This window comes from Haemaphysalis longicornis, unplaced genomic scaffold, assembly GCF_048455015.1.
Source record: "Haemaphysalis longicornis isolate Haplotype H1 unplaced genomic scaffold, Haemaphysalis longicornis Haplotype H1 scaffold_14, whole genome shotgun sequence".
NCBI lineage: Eukaryota > Metazoa > Arthropoda > Arachnida > Ixodida > Ixodidae > Haemaphysalis > Haemaphysalis longicornis.
In genome coordinates, this window is record NW_027526245.1 from 56,399,888 (window position 1) to 56,412,461 (window position 12,574).

The following is a 12,574-nucleotide window of genomic DNA, read 5'->3' on the forward strand; positions in this document are numbered from 1 at the left end:
AGCAAAAGTATTCACACAGACTCTTTTTGAAATAGAGTGTCCTGACTCTTCCAGGTTAGAGTTTCAGGACTCTGTAGAATGTTGTCATGCCGACTCCGAGTCTGCGAACAAAGAGAGACGACTTGGCTACTTTGCTTACCACGCGACCCCAGCGAAATCACCCTGACTTACTAAAAGGGTGTCCCGTGGCCCCTGAGAAAGAGCATTCATGACTCTGCAACACAGTCACCGAGACTCCAAATCTGGCACGAAAATGTCCAGTCGAGTAATTTGCGACTCTAGCAAACAGAATCCCTTCAGAGGTGAAAAGGTTAAAAATACCATACATATACTACTATGAACCTATAAGGTCAGCCATGTATTCATGGAAGAAACATCAATGCAAAGTACCGAAATATTTCTTTTATTGAAGTAAATCCTACAACCGTTTTAAATCTTGCATTAGCTGAATAAATACAAATAATGTTACACGAAATAAAAATCACGAGTTTTTGTCTTAGACACCCAGTATACGGCTAAAAGAAACGTGAGAAATACAATATTCAAAATTATCACCTTAGACAACATTTGTGTCTCAAATAACAAAAACTTGTAACATTCAACTGCACAAGCAACACTTCAGCTCACATATACAAAAAACAAACCTACAACAGTGCTGAGCCATCAGCTGCTGGCTCAACAACTTCACAAAATGATAAGTGAATATGAAAACACATATTACCTTAAAACAGCAGTTAACGAAATATTTGAAAACGTCACTTTAAACATCTCAAGTGAAAAAAACTATTGAACAATACAACTCACAAATCAAAAACACGACAATAAAATACACAAAACAGGGTTAGGGCGAGTGTTATTGCTTAATAGAATTGTAATATTGAGCACATTCGTGTTATTTGCAAAAAACTCGGTTCGGCTTAATGAAATCGCCACTTTGACTACTCATACACTATGGAAATGAACATTAAAAAAGGGTGTTATGAAATTCTAATGGATGATTGTTATATTTTCCTGGGAAAATTTCTTTATTCATTTTAGAACTTCACATAAATTCACTCAGACGCTATATGTTGCGAAACTCACCACTTGATTTGCTGGTACTGGACAATGTATTTATGCCCTGGCTGCCCCTGCCCGAGCTCTCAATGTAGTGATTACATTTGCCGCCATCACTAAGGTGCTCGTGCAAGTGCTGTTTCGCACCTCATCAGGTCTTCCAAAACCAAATGAGTCTGTTTTGCATACTTCACGTATGGGAGATTGTATGCCCAGTACATTGCACATACAAGATCAATTCCTGACGTGAAGCCCAAGACATCGACGGATACATGCTCGCACACCACCTGCATTGAGTGAGATCCGAGTGGGCTGCTCCTCGGGTACACCAGTGCCGGCTACAAATATGTAGTGTCTGGGTCGTGTAAAAAAAGACAAATAGTGCTAAAATTTAGTTGCTCTAAAAAGTACTTTGTGTGGACAGACATGAATATGTATCAATTAGTACTCTGATTGTCTTTATTATGCCTCCTGGACTGAGAAAGAAAATACCTGCAATAATAAGTTACAGGGAAAGCCCGGTTATAGTACATCCCCCAGGTATTTTAAGGCGCGCTTGCTATGATTTTTCATTGTGTTTCCAGCAACCTGCCCTTAGAAACAACGCATAAATACACCGCTTGTACGACACACAAGTACACACAGCTAACTTCATGTGATGCAAGACTCAAAATCTCAAACCCCCACTGCAGTTAAAAAACCTGCACACTTCCTACCTTTCAAGCTTTTTTTCTTGCTACATTTTCCATTAACACTTCGCTACCACCCCGGTTGTCTATCTGTGGTACCACACTTCTTTATATAGTCGCTTCTTTCTTCCCCCAGTCTCGGCTCATGGTATTATCTCAAGCATTCCCGACTGGAACCTGCGTATGTTTTTTTAGTTCACAATCGGTGAAGGGTCACAGAGCACAGAATGTTCGTTTTTATTTTTTCTCGCTGAGCACAACAAAGAAAGATCAAAATATTTCAAGAGACGAAAAAACGCTGACCTACTGTCCACCTCTTCGAGCTGCAACCATTCGCTTCTTTGTTCACAATAACAGCCTTGCAGTTTCCCTTAGCAAATGTGCCTGCTTAAGAAACTGCCCTGCTTCACCCATTGCATTTGCACCCTTCTCACACTTTCGCTATGCTCTGCTTTATCAGCCTTCTCAAATGTATATCACATGGCACACAGCTAATGCAGCAGAATGTTTTTTGAGTGCGTATTATGGGAAAGTTTATTTTTCAGGAATTTGGGACTAAGGTCACGCTCGCACATTACATGAGGACAAAGTTACGTAGCAAATACCGTGTTGCTCTGGATCATTTACATCAGCAGTGTCATCTGTCTATTTTCTACTTCTTTTGATTGTATGTAGTCCTCGCTACTTCAAGATGTTAAAGAACCACTAGCAACTACCCCACTGTGAATTTTCCTAAAGCTGGACTTTGCTTTCACGCTTCTTAAAGACAATGGTCACAAAGGGGTCTGGAGCTCCCCTTAAGACGTCTGCTTACACGAGGGGGCCTCTGTGGGGAGTGCACAAAATAGTGAGTAGTAAATCAAGACATGCATTCGAAAATGTGTGCGCTATAATAAGCAATCTGTTGGCGAAGTATTTCTACTTTTGTTAAAATACCGGGTACTTTGTTCCTACTGAATTTCAAATAAACATTATCACCTCTGTGTTACTTTGCTGATTTTATAGTTTCACTGGCCGTTTGTCGTCTAAGATTCGATTATTCAAGGGTTTTATTTCCTCAGAAGTATGAGGAGGCAGGCTGGGACTAAAGGCTACAAAGCCTGAGTGAGGTCCTAGCCCCTTTTGGTAATATAAAATGATGAGGCAAAATCAAACAAGCTAGAAATTCTAATGTCAGTTACGAAAATACAAGCAACATGTGCAACACAAGACCTTACAGAACAATATACGAAATGTACAGTTACGTACATTAGAGTAAAAAGGAGTAAATTAAAACAAAACACAAGTGGATAATCAGAGTACAACTATGATTTAGTTTTAAAGATAGACACAATTACAAAACCTGCGCATTTAACATGTCCATACGACATCCACAGTTCTAGCCATTGAAGCAGATATTCTGATTTAAGATGGATTCTTTCGCCTGTGTTTTAAATATGTTTCTACTGCATTTGAAATCAATGTGGTCTCCAACATTGTTGAGTATGTCGGTGCGTTGAAACAGAGAAGACTGCCTGCCGTAGTTTCTTCGCAATGTCGGTGTATGTATTTTGGCACACCTAAGAGTGTATATACTGCTATTGTCTTTATGTTTGCCATGGAGATTTTTTTTGTGTATAGCTTTTAAAAGCTTCATATATTAAACTTGGTCAGCCTTCAGCATACTATGCTGAACAAATAGTGGACCCGTTCTCAAGTCGGCATAGTGCCCGTGAAAATTGGCAAACAGACGGAGAACTCTTTTCTGTAAGACGATGAGCCGTTTCTAATTTGTTTTGTTTGTTGTTCCCCACAGTAATATCCCCTAGCAAAGCCTAGGTGATAAAGCTACAAGGTTATAAAGCTACAAGGTGATAAAGCTACAAAGCTACAATTCCGTGCTTTGTAGCTACAGAACTACAAAAGTAGTGCACCACAGTTTTTAAGCTTTTGGTAAAAAACAACTTTCGTTTCCGTGTGTGAAGGCTCGAGACACAAAAATTCGAGATGGCCTCAAACTGAGCCATGGTTTCTATACAAAATAATATTGACATAAAGAATAACGCAACAACATTAGGACTCCTCTGGCTTATCTAGATGCAGAGAAACAGGGCCCGACACTGAAATCTAAGGTTTGACGAAAATCTCGTCTTCTCGGGTGAAATATTCATAGTTGAAGAAACTGTGGATCGCTGAGGAAAGGTTTAGTTAAAAAGGCTAAAAACATGTTTAGGCTTGTATACGGAAGCCTTGAATTCTTGAAGGCGCAGTGCAGGCGCAGTGAACAACACTTCCGTACGGAAGCCGTAACGTCTTTTTTAGCCTTTTTAACTTAACCTTTGGTCAGTAATACCAGTTTCTTTTACTATGACAGCCCAACATTTTGGAAGTTTCTTTAAAATGTGTATTATTTGCAATTTTTTGTAAAGAATTTTATCTGAAAATAAAAAAGTCTGTATGCGAGCTGATTTGAAAGAACGCTGTCTCCCCACAAAAAAGGGCTGCTGTGATGGCTGCAATAGTTTTTTTAAAGCAGTAAAAGGCAAATTTCATGCGATTTGTTCAATGCTCTCGTGACCAGAGCCAGTTTTGGGGTTTTTTTAACGGAAAAATTTCATTGCGAACTAGCTCCAGTTGTTGTCCCCTGTGCACAAGGAAATGCATAGGCATTTTTGTCAAAATTGAAGATGTAAACCGGATACACCTGCCCCATCTTGTGAAAACAATAAATTTTAATATAGTAAATGAGAAGTGCATTGCTAGGCCAGTGTGTTTCCGTTGAAAGCACAGATCGTTTTTGTTAACCTTGCATTCACTTCATTAAAGTAGCGATTGGGCATGTTCTGAAAAAAAAACCAACACAGCCTTAACGAAGACCGAGGGTAGGCAAGAGACCTTCTCATGCATGTGTTAAGTCGACCCTTAGCCCTCGTTTAAGCTGCACTGGTGTTATTTTCTGCATAAAGGCTTTGATTTCTCAATATTTTAAAAACGTTGCGGGTTATTTCACGTGAAAACAAACATACGTGTACGCGCGCAAGCCAGAGAATAGCTAAAAACTGCAATCCGTTTTCATCTAGCGTCGGTACCTCGTGAAAAAAAAATTGCAAACGTGGCGCTTGTGATGCACAATTTGGAGCTTTTTCCAACTTTGGGGCTTTGAGCGCAGCAAGGTGTGATTGTTCTGACTGAAATTTGCTTGAAAACAATATTTTCGTTCTACCTCAAAGAAAAAAATGCGAAAAAATTTTGAAATCGTGCAAGACGCCAGATTGTCGCTAACTTTGACGCCCTCTATTTCCGTATCTTTAATTGTGACCAACTTGTAAGTGATAAGTAATGTCGACGAAATATTTGTAAACATATCTCTAAACGATGGCTTGTCTAGAAAAATATAAAGATATGCAAAAAAGATTCATTACTATGCTGTTAATAAAAATAAATAAAATAAAAAAATAAAAAAAGGAAGTGTCTCTTTTTTGTCAAAATTCGAAGGAAGAGACTCCTCAGCAACATTTACAATACTGCTCAAAAACATGTTGCATTATTTTGTTAGTACCGAAGTTATAGGCGGCTGAAATTACACTTTAGAGATGCGCCACCGTATTGTGCGATCCGCTTCTCTCGCTCCTTTTCTGGCTTCGTGCTTTCATAAAAAAAATATCTGTTCACAATCTGCAGCCAGGAACTTTCCAAAGTTTGACGCTCTTCTAAAAGGAAATACATGTTTTTAATATCTTTATTTACGATGTTTCACTGAATAGACGCTAGCACCGCTACGCCTGTGGCGTAGACGCCTCAACAAGCGCACCTTCGTGGCGGTAACGTTTATTTTAGAAAAATCAAAGAGCACGGTCATAAAGCAACGTGTTATCTTGGTGCGTAGACTACCATAATTGACCCTGTGCCAGCCACCTGTTAAAAGAAGGGCATCTGTTTTTTAATGCAGCACTTGTTTAAGTATAGCAAAATAAAAAAAATGCAATCGATTTTGATGTCGGAAAAATACCAACATTTACCAGAACAAGGCTATTAGCGTGCAAAATTATGCTATGTATTTTATATATAACAGGGTTCCGGACACGGCACGAGCAAATTGACAAAAATGGTCGTAGGCAGGCACAATAAAAAAGAAATAATGCAGACGTCTGGCAATTTGCTCGATGTCATGGCTGAGATTTTTAGAAGATATGATCGTAACCATAAAATTGTAGTGAAATGCTTGTAACCTTTCGTTTCTACTTAGACGTTCGCACACTCAGAAACATCACAGCAAATTTCTTGTAAGGGACTAAAGAAAGGTCTCCTTGCTGCTGTGAAATGTAACTAAAAACTGGACAAGGCTGCACCATAAAGACTACAAAACAAATAATAAACTGCTTTTAATGGTAGGTCTTTTATTACAACCCACTTTTTATGTAGCCTCACGATATGTTCACGCGCTAGCGGCATCTCTATAGGTCGGCGCGTAACCTGGTTGTCCAAGCGCACAAGCTTGCTCGCTACTTCATTGGTTGTTTCAACATTCGGTTTATCTGAACCATCGGTGGGGACCGATCTTATTTGCTGTGTTCGAGCGCGCCCAACATGTGTCGCCTGCTTTTGACGAGGAGAGGCAGTAAGTTTTTCCTTATAGTTACCATCGCGAGCAAATGTACCCCCGCTGCTACACCTGCCGAGCACTTCTTCAGTTAAGGCAGTCGTAACACCAAGAAAACCCTTTGGTTACCCTGGTTTTTGCTTTTTCTTGAAAGACAAGTGACGCCCGCAAAAGCACGCTTTCCGCTGCGTCTTCACCACAAGCATCGCTGTCCTTGGGCTAGTGAAACACACACAAACACACACACACACACACACACGCACGCACGCGCGCACGCACGCACGCACACACACACACACACACACACACACACGCACGCACGCACGCACGCACGCACGCACGCACACACATACACACACACACGCGTGCGCGCGCGCATGTGCACGCACGCACACACGCACACAAACACACACACATAAATAAAAACATGGATTTCTCTTTAAAAGGCTGAGCTGTCCCTTGTGAGGCCGCAGAATGCAAACAGACAACTTTTTATTAAAGCGCGAAGCCAGAAAAGCAGCGGGGGAAGTGGATCTCACGAGGCGGAGACGCATCTCAAAAGCATGCTTTCAGCCACTTCTAACAGGCACGAAAAAAATTATGTAAGATGTTTTTCTGCTATATTGCTGACCCTCTTGAGGAGTCTTTTCCCCAATTTTGACAGAAATCGACACCGGCTTGTTTGCTATTTTCAAAGGCCTGGAATTTGTTTTGTCTTCTTTTTTTGCTGTTGTCGGTGACTAGCAGCTGGCTGTTCCCTTTGTTTGAAAGACTGCTTAAAACAGAAGCTGAAGCCGACCTCGAACTCATCGCGCTCCGCACAAGACCGGCTTCGTAATGAATAGGGCGACACCGGCAATATTTCTTCCGTACCGGTATCCAAAACTATACTCTGATTCACTGCTTGAGCAAATGTATGCGATTTTAAGTCTATCATTGTGATAAAAAGTTACGCACACGCAAAACTCGTCCGGACAAGTATCAGACGTCAAGCGAGCGCTAAGAACAGCAGGGAGAGCGAGCCCGAGTGAAGCACACGACATATGCGAGAATCCCTAAGCTGACGTCACGGAGGCGCGCTTCGCAGAGCCTCCCCTGGTCGCGCTCACCGACAATAGGCACGAGTGTAGCGAGATATAGGGTACTGCTCGCAAAATTGTTGTCCAAAGAAAATCTGCAGTTTTATTTTGGTATGCTCAATGGTGTTACCATGAGACATAGGTGCAGTTTATTTGCAGTTACAGCTGTTGCTTATGTATTTTTTCTTCGTTCTGTAGGTTTCATGATAATAATAATGTATAGCAGCAGGTAAGAACAACATGCATGCAAACTGGTAACCACCAAATATCAATGTGGCTTACACCAAGAAGCTTTCACATGGCCCTGCAAGGCTCAGCCAAAGAAACCAATTCGTTGACAGCTTCACTGTTTGGTTGCAGTATACTAATAAAGATATGCACATAATTTCTAGGGTCAAAAAACAGCGCGAGACAGACAAGACAATAAAGAAGGGACAGGAAGGGCGCAGACTCACAGCTAACTTTATTGAAAAAACGCACATATATAGCCACGAACCTTGCATTGCGATAGTTTGTTCAGGTTTTTTTACCGCCTGCCGGCGCCGCTCTGTGTTACCTGTGTGACAAGTGAAGCGCCTGTACTATTTTCTATTTCTATGCCGCACGTGTTATCCATTTTGATAGGGACAGCGTTTCGAATATTTTAAAATAATCTTCTTTGATCTACAAAGTTCTTGGTGCAATTCAACGGTTCGAGAAACACTCGCGCCGAAAGATAAACGCCCGCAAAGCGGATGCCACGTTCTTCGCCTCGCCGACGCTCGCCTACGCTCGTCACTTCGTTGACTTCCGCTTCGCCACCTGTCTATCTGTGCGCACGTTCGCTCCAATAAACTCGTTTTCCTTGAAGACAACAGCGTCGTCTTTGGCTTCGTGACATCTGGTGTAGGTTCTGAATACACACACTTTATGCACCAATGACCTCTTAAAGCCGCCAAACCAGTCCAAATTAGAGACAGCCGCAGACTGAAAGGTCTGCCGCCCGAATTTGGTCTCCTGCAATATGGACCCAAGAGAATGACAGCTGCGACCACCAACATGGTCTATGCAGCCACTTCCTTCATCGTCCTCAAACAGCCACGGGAACCACCCTTGTTTCGCGGATCTCCCGCTGAACACCGCGAGGAAGGGTTGAAGAAAGTGGAGGGCGTCCGCATTTTTAACATGTGGGATGACAAAGTAACTTTCCGCCATGCTTTCTTTTATTAGGAAGTTATATCCGGAACTTGGATCGAGAACCAAGAAAGTTCGCAAACCAGATTAACTCTCTTTAAAAGCAAGTTCATTAAAACATTCGCCACCATCGTGAGGAAAGAACGACCCCCACTTTTGTTGAAACCACCCACGCAGCACCCCAAAAGAATATAGATAGATAGAATAGGACTTTATTTCACATCAGTTGCATGATGTAGGAGACCTGCGGAAAAAGCTGAAAGAAGTCAGCTTGACAAAGCCGCAGGCCCCTCATGGGCATGACACATAAAATTCGCGATGACATGATATATAAAATTGGCATGCATGGGCATGATACATAAACAAGGCAGAATACACAACCAGAGCAATAAAACAGCCTCTTTTTCGAAATGAAAAAAAAAACCACGACAGATCACTATCATTAGTGTTAGGCACGCTGCCTAACACCAAATGATAACTACGACATTTCTTTTATTACATATCTGCGCCTGATAGCGCGCGCACACAAATTAGCATATTGACACAAATAAAACCAATTAACCCAATGTACAAACTAACACCACTATAGCCAAAGGTGACGAATTAGCGAATAACAAATTGAGACAGGCAACAAAAGGCATGTACTACATTTTGAAGTTGTCTCGCAATGCCTTAAAACTGATGTTCTGAAGCTTGACGTTTCTAGCATCCAAACTGTTTAATAGCCGCGGTAGTCTGTTTGTTAACATTTGTAGACCGCATGTAGTTCTAGTAGTCGTGATTTTCCATGGTTCAAAATGACGCGTCCTATATGTTTCTACATTTTTTTCCAGTTTAGCTATTTTCTGAATGAAACCATCACCGCGTTTACTTTCTTGTTTAAATACCTAGCAAAGTCGATAGTCGTAACCTTTCGTGGCTGGGACAATATTGTATTTTGTTAATAAGTCGCTTCTGTGATGGTGCATCGGTACATTTTAAAAGCTCGTAAAAACTTTTTTTGTAGAATGAGTAGTCTGTCTACATTATATTTAGTTGTTGAAGCCCATGCCAAGTGACAGTAGTTGAGTCTAAAAGAGAAAAGGCTATTGTAAATTAACATCAGAATATGGCGAGGGAATACATGGCGGCTGCAAGAGACTATGCCTAATAATTGAGATAGCTTTTTTGAAATGAAATCGAAGTGGGCATCCCACGACATGGTTTCTTGAAAAATAATACCGAGAATCTTAAAGCTAGGTACAAATTCAATAGAAGTCGACCGCAGTAACATTTGAGTTTGTGCAACTATGTTTTTGTTTTTACTATGAAATATGACTGCTTTCGTTTTCTGAACGTTTATTCTTAAGCTATTTTTCTGGGTTTATTCGTCAAGTTTAATTATTGCTACATTTGCTGCAGCTAATAACTCATCGCTTGATTGCCCGGAAATAAAAATACTTGTATCATCTACATAATTTATAAATAGAGCCGACGGGTCATTACTGTAAACATTACTGTATTGCTGTACACATTACGGGGCATTACTGTAAGCTGACGGGGCATTACTGTAAGAAGGGGTCGTGATCTCCGCTGAAAAGAGGGAGCAAGTATTTCGCCGCACAGACCCCGAAATGGCTGAAGAAAAGAAGCTAAGCTTTTAAATGCGAGGAGTAGAGCATGAACTCTTTGCCTGCCTTGTCCACAAGACCACTAAAACGGTGGTAGAATTCAAGGCTGGGGCTGCCGCATTAGAGACGACACTAAAAAGTCTTACTAGACAGCACGACCGCGCCGTGCTAGCTGTGGAGACGATCGGTTCCGGGGCTATTAGCTCTGGTACACTAGGCAAGAGAATCCGCGCGATGGTCAGGCAGGAGCGTCGGAATTTTTTTCCAAAAACGCCGCAGCCTCAAGTCACTTCCCTGACGGACGTCATCCGAGAAGAGGTCCAACAGGCACTGCCGTACTGTTCGTCGACCCCGCCCTGCTACAACCCGTCGTCAAGAAGTGCTGCTGTAACGCTGACCCCTGCCGCCGGTCCGACCCCTGAAGTCGAAAACCAGACCCCGAGGAAGACGGACGCATGGCGAACCACCAATAAACGCCTGCTGTGCTACCACTGAGGAGAGGACGACCACATCTACTGTCGCTGCCCCCACACGAGGCTCGGTTTGCAATGGTTCTCCATCGACGCACCCCGCTCCCGACCCGGCCAGCGCCAATCGGAGATCGAAGAATACCTGTCCAACACCAGCCGTGGAGCAACTTGTTTAAACTGTTCGCGATCGCCCTACTCATACAAGACGCCGAACCCCTGTAGCAATGCTGTCTTTGCACTAGGAGGTCCCCCAGCCCACGCAGAGGAAACTAAAAGCAGCAACTTTCCCCAAGAGAAATCCCAGCAGACATCCAGGCTGTCGGTCCGACAGCCAATCCGGAAATTAGCAATATCGGTCTGTTGGTCTGATGGCAGCCTGTTGGTCTGATGGCAGCCTGTTGGTCTGATGGCAGCCTATTGGCTTGAGGGCAGCCTGTCGGCTTGGTGGCAGTCTGTTGGTCTGATGGCAGTCTGTCGGTCGGAATGCAGTCCGTTCGTCTGAATGCAGTCTGTTGGTCTGAATGCAGTCTGTTGGTCTGAATGCAGTCTGTTGGTGAAGCTATAGGTCCGATGACGAGATTGACTCAGGACAGATGCTGTGAGGTGTGGAACTGGTTCACAAGTTTGGCAAGCATGTAGGCCTTTTAGCAAAATAAAAATAGACAAGTTCATTTTGAGCTGCTCACTCATTTATTTGCGCTGCATATCGCCGTGCTTTTGCGAAAGGTGATTTCGCATCACCTTTAGACTGGCTTCAGTGGGCTCCGCAGACGCAGTCCTGTCCACATAGATCTGAAAAAGAGCTGTAGATAGAGAGAATAATTAAGGGTTCAATGACCTTGTGAACAAAAAACAATGTGGTAAAAGGGTAACAAATATTGCCAAACAGGTTGCCAGTAAAAGGCAACACACTGGGGAATAAACTAATACCCTGCAGCTTTTTTTCTTGTAAGCTAACACATATAGGACCCGAAGCAAACCATTAGTCATGAATAGCATTCAGGCACACTGTGAGACCATTTATTAGGCCAGAAGTTTCATATTAGGGGATGCTTGCTTTAGTAAATTATGAGTTAGCTATGAGTTCTGATGTCCCATATCATATGCAATACCTTTCAGGGATGCGACCTTCTCTGGTGTCAGGGCTGGTTTGGGCTTCGTTTTCCCTTGCGACGTGCTCTTGTTGGAGATCGTCCCAGTCACGCTCCTTTCTCGCATATGCTCCACAGCCCAAAAAGTATTTGCCGCAACCCGGCAAAACATCGAATCAGTTGAAGCCCGGAACATTGTGCCCCAGGCATCCTTGCACAGCCAAGTGTCGCAACCTGCATACAGCTGCGACCCAAAAAGAAAAAAAGGCAGCAATGACATGTAGCTATCCACAAATATTACAGCAGAAAATTAAAGTAGCTACTTGATATTTATGCCTGTATCTATTCCAACGCAAAAAATTTTAGAAAAATGGTCCAATTTGTGAGGTTGGTGTGAAATGAAGGCAATGATGGAAAGCTGTGCACCCTGGTGTACGGTTATGTGCAACGTTTCAAGGGTGCTTGTAGAGCATTTCATGAAGCTCGCCAATAGTTAAATAGAAGGTTTCGCGCAAAAAAGACGAGGACGGTGGCCTACGTGACGTTTGCCACCGTCCTCGTCTTTTTTGCGCTAAACCTTCCATTGAAGTATGTACCAACTCGCCCAACAGCACGTTCTGACAAATAGCATGAGCTAATCCATCAATACTAATGGGCCAAAAGAACATATTAGCACACCCTCACCCAGGCTTTAGCCTGTAGTAGCGTAAGCTGGTTTCCATGAAATGGGCCTCAGGAGCACGTGCTCATCCGAGCACTACATGACAAAAAGAAGACGATGTCACGCATAAGTGCAATCTCCTTACCGGGTAGTCGCTTCGGTGGAG